Genomic DNA, 5,499 nt, shown 5'->3' with positions numbered 1-5,499 from the left:
CAAATCTCTAATGAGAAAAGAATTAATTATTGTTGAATGCTTAAAGCATTAAAAGAGGAGTCCATTATCTGTTGTCTATGTTGTCCCGGTATGGATGTCTAAGTTGAGAATAATCAAAAGCGAGAAATCCAAATGCGAGCTTTCTCCTTAGACCTTTGTACAGGCGGCATAGAGGAACCCCTTTGTGATACTTGGTTAAAGCATATGTATTGCGGTGATAATCCAGGTAGTCCAAGCTAATTAGGACAAGGTGCGGGCACTATTAGTACACTATGCATGAGGCTTGCAACTTATAAGATATAATTTACATGATGCATATACTTTATTACTACCGTTGACAAAATTGTTGCATGTTTTCAAAATCAAAGCTCTAGCACAAATATAGCAATCGATGCTTTTCCTCTATGGAGGACCATTCTTTTACTTTCAATGTTGAGTCAGTTCACCTATTTCTCTCCACCTCAAGAAGCAAACACTTGTGTGAACTGTGCATTGATTCCTACATACTTGCTTATTGCACTTATTATATTACTCTATGTTGACAATATCCATGAGATATACACGTTACAAGTTGAAAGCAACCGCTGAAACTTAATCTTCTTTTGTGTTGCTTCAATGCTTTTACTTTGAATTATTGCTTTATGAGTTAACTCTTATGCAAGACTTAATTGATGTTTGTCTTGAAGTGCTATTCATGAAAAGTCTTTGCTTTATGATTCACTTGTTTACTCATGTCATATACATTGTTTTGATCGCTGCACTCACTACATATGCTTTACAAATAGTATGATCAAGATTATGATGGCATGTCACTCCAGAAATTATCTGTGTTATCGTTTTACCTGCTCGGGACGAGCAGAACTAAGCTTGGGGATGCTGATACGTCTCCGACGTATCGATAATTTCTTATGTTCCATGCCACATTATTGATGTTATCTACATGTTTTATGCACACTTTATGTCATATTCGTGCATTTTACGGAACTAACCTATTAACAAGATGCCGAAGTGCCGATTCTTTGTTTCTGCTGTTTTTGGTTTCAGAAATCCTAGTAAGGAAATATTCTCGGAATTGGACGAAATCAAAGCCCAGGGGCCTATTTTTCCACGAAGCTTCCAGAAGTCCGAAGACGAAACGAAGTGGGGCCACAGGGTGCCCAAACCCTAGGGCGGCGCGGCCCCCCCCTTGGCCGCGCCGGCCTGTGGTGGGGGCCCCTGTGCCCCCTCTGACTTGCCCTTCCGCCTACTTAAAGCCTCCGTGACGAAACCCCCGATGCGAGAGCCACGATACGGAAAACCTTCCAGAGACGCCGCCAACGCCGATCCCATCTCGGGGGATCCAGGAGATCGCCTCCGGCACCCTGCCGGTGAGGGGAATCATCTCCCGGAGGACTCTACGCCGCCATGGTCGCCTCCGGGGTGATGGGTGAGTAGTCTACCCCTGGACTATGGGTCCATAGCAGTAGCTAGATGGTTGTCTTCTCCCCATTGTGCTATCATTGTCGGATCTTGTGAGCTGCCTAACATGATCAAGATCATATATCTGTAATTCTATATGTTGCATTTGTTGGGATCCGATGAATAGAGAATACTTGTTATGTTGATTATCAAAGTTATATCTACGTGTTGTTTATGATCTTGCATGCTTTCCGTTACTAGTAGATGCTCTGGCCAAGTAGATGCTTGTAACTCCAAGAGGGAGTACTTATGCTCGATAGTGGGTTCATGCCTGCATTGACACATGGGACGATGTGATGAAAGTTCTAAGGTTGTGTTGTGCTATTGCCACTAGGGATAAAACATTGATGCTATGTCTAAGGATGTAGTTGTTGATTACATTACGCACCATACTTAATGCAATTGTCTGTTGCTTTGCAACTTAATACTGGAGGGGGTTCGGATGATAACCTGAAGGTGGACTTTTTAGGCATAGATGCAGTTGGATGGCGGTCTATGTACTTTGTCGTAATGCCCAATTAAATCTCACTATACTCATCATGATATGTATGTGCATGGTCATGCTCTCTTTATTTGTCAATTGCCCAACTGTAATTTGTTCACCTAACATGCTGTTTGTCTTATGGGAGAGACACCTCTAGTGAACTGTGGACCCCGGTCCAATTCTCTTTACTGAAATACAATCTACTGCAATACTGTTCTACTGTTTTCTGCAAACAATCATCATCCACACTATACATCTAATCCTTTGTTACAGAAAGCCGGTGAGATTGACAACCTCGCTGTTTCGTTGGGGCAAAGTACTTGGTTTGTGTTGTGCAGGTTCCACGTTGGCGCCGGAATCCCTGGTGTTGCGCCGCACTACATCTCGCCGCCATCAACCTTCAACGTGCTTCTTGGCTCCTACTGGTTCGATAAACCTTGGTTTCATACTGAGGGAAAACTTGCCGCTGTACGCATCACACCTTCCTCTTGGGGTTCCCAACGGACGCGTGCTGTACGCGTATCAAGCACTTTTTCTGGCGCCGTTGCCGGGGAGATCAAGACACGCTGCAAGGGGAGTCTCCACATCCCAATCTCTTTACTTTGTTTTTGTCTTGCTTAGTTTTATTTACTACTTTGTTTGCTGCACTAAATCAAAATACAAAAAAATTAGTTGCTAGTTTTACTTTATTTGTTATCTTGTTTGCTATATCAAAAACACAAAAAAAAATTAGTTACTTGCATTTACTTTATCTAGTTTGCTTTGTTTACTGTTGCTAAAATGGGTACTCCTGAAAATACTAAGTTGTGTGACTTCACAACCACAAATAATAATGATTTCTTATGCACACCTATTGCTCCACCTGCTACTACAGCAGAATTCTTTGAAATTAAACCTGCTTTACTAAATCTTGTTATGCGAGAGCAATTTTCTGGTGTTAGTTATGATGATGCTGCTGCCCATCTTAATAATTTTGTTGAATTGTGTGAAATGCAAAAATATAAAGATGTAGATGGTGACATTATAAAATTAAAATTGTTCCCTTTCTCATTAAGAGGAAGAGCTAAAGATTGGTTGCTATCTCTGCCTAAGAATAGTATTGATTCATGGACTAAATGCAAGGATGCTTTTATTGGTAGATATTATCCCCCTGCTAAAATTATATCTTTGAGGAGTAGCATAATGAATTTTAAACAATTGGATACTGAGCATGTTGCACAAGCATGGGAAAGAATGAAATCTTTGGTTAAAAATTGCTCAACCCATGGACTGACTACTTGGATGATCATCCAAACCTTTTATGCAGGACTGAATTTTTCTTCGCGTAACCTATTGGATTCAGCTGCTGGAGGTACCTTTATGTCCATCACTCTTGGTGAAGCAACAAAGCTTCTCGATAATATGATGATCAATTACTCTGAATGGCACACGGAAAGAGCTCCACAAGGTAAGAAGGTAAATTCTGTCGAAGAAACCTCTTCCTTGAGTGATAAGATTGATGCTATTATGTCTATGCTTGTGAATGATAGGACTAATGTTGATCCTAATAATGTTTCGTTAGCTTCATTGGTTGCTCAAGAAGAACATGTTGATGTAAACTTCATTAAAAATAATAATTTCAACAACAATGCTTACCGGAACAATTCTAGTAACAACTATAGGTCATATCCTTATAATAATGGCAACGGTTATGGTAATTCTTATGGGAGTTCTTACAACAATAATAGGAACACACCCCCTGGACTTGAAGCCATGCTTAAAGAATTTATTAGTACACAAACTGGTTTTAACAAATCTGTTGAAGAAAAGCTTGGGAAAATTGATATACTTGCTTCTAAAGTCGATAGTCTTGTTGTTGATGTTGATCTTTTGAAATCGAAAGTTATGCCTAATGAAAATCATCATAATAAAATTGTTACTACAGCAAATGCCATCCAAGTTAGAATTAATGAGAATATAAGATTGATGGCCGAATTGCGTGCTAGGTGGGAAAGAGAAGAAAATGAAAAAGAAGATAATATAGCTAAGATTTGGACTATTAACACCACTAGTAATGCTAATGCTACACATGTTGCTGCACCTCCTACTATTACTAATAAAAGAATTGGTGTTAGCAATGTTTCCACTTCTAATGCAAAGCGCGAGAAACTGCCCGAAATTGCTAAAACTGCTGAAACTGCCTGTGATAAAACAGCTGAATTTTTTTCCAACATTGGGGATGATGATCCCATTGCTTTAGATTATAATGGTTTGAATTTTGATGATTGCCACATCTCTGAAGTTATAAAGTTCTTACAAAAACTTGCTAAAAGTCCTAATGCTAGTGCTATAAATTTGGCTTTCACGCAACATATTACAAATGCTCTCATAAAAGCTAGAGAAGAGAAACTAGAGCGCGAAGCCTCTATTCCTAGAAAGCTAGAGGATGGTTGGGAGCCCATCATTAAGATGAAGGTCAATGACTTTGATTGTAATGCTTTATGTGATCTTGGTGCAAGTATTTCTGTTATGCCTAAGAAAATTTATAATATGCTTGACTTGCCACCGCTGAAAAATTGTTATTTGGATGTTAATCTTGCTGATCATTCTACAAAGAAACCTTTGGGGAAAGTTGATAATGTTCGCATTACCGTTAACAATAATCTTGTCCCCGTTGATTTTGTTGTCTTGGATATTGAATGCAATGCATCTTGTCCCATCATATTGGGAAGACCTTTTCTTCGAACTGTTTGTGCTATCATTGATATGAAGGAAGGTAATATTAAATATCAATTTCCTCTCAAGAAAGGTATGGAACACTTCCCTAGAAAGATAATGAAGTTACCTTTTGATTCTATTATTAGAACAAATTATGATGTTGACACTACATCTCTTGATAATACTTGATATACACTTTCTGCGCCTAGCTGAAAGGCGTTAAAGAAAAACGCTTATGGGAGACAACCCATGTTTTTACTACAGTACTTGGTTTTTATTTTGTGTCTTGGAAGTTGTTTACTACTGTAGCAACCTCTCTTTATCTTAGTTTAGTGTTTTGTTGTGCCAAGTAAAGTCGTTGATAGTAAAGTTCATACTAGATTTGGATTACTGCGCAGAAACAGATTTCTTTGCTGTCATGAATCTGGGCTGTTTTCTCTGTACGTAACTCAGACAATTATGCCAATTTACGTGAGTGATCCTCAGATATGTACGCAACTTTCATTCAATTTGAGAATTTTCATTTGAGCAAGTCTGGTGCCTCAATAAAATTCGTCAATACGAACTGTTCTGTTTTGACAGATTCTGCCTTTTATTTCGCATTGCCTGTTTTGTTATGTTCGATGGATATTTCGATTCCATTGACTTTCAGTAGCTTTGTGCAATGTCCAGAAGTATTAAGAATGATTATGTCACCTCTGAACATGTATATTTTGATTGTGCACTAACCCTCTAATAAGTTGTTCTAAGTTTGGTGTGGAGGAAGTTTTCAAGGATCAGGAGAGGGAGATGATACAACATGATCAAGGAGAGTGAAAGCTCTAAGCTTGGGGATGCCCCGGTGGTTCACCCCTGCATAT

The sequence above is a fragment of the Lolium perenne genome, chromosome 7 (genome assembly GCF_019359855.2).
Source record: "Lolium perenne isolate Kyuss_39 chromosome 7, Kyuss_2.0, whole genome shotgun sequence".
NCBI lineage: Eukaryota > Viridiplantae > Streptophyta > Magnoliopsida > Poales > Poaceae > Lolium > Lolium perenne.
This window is presented reverse-complemented; position numbering follows the sequence as displayed.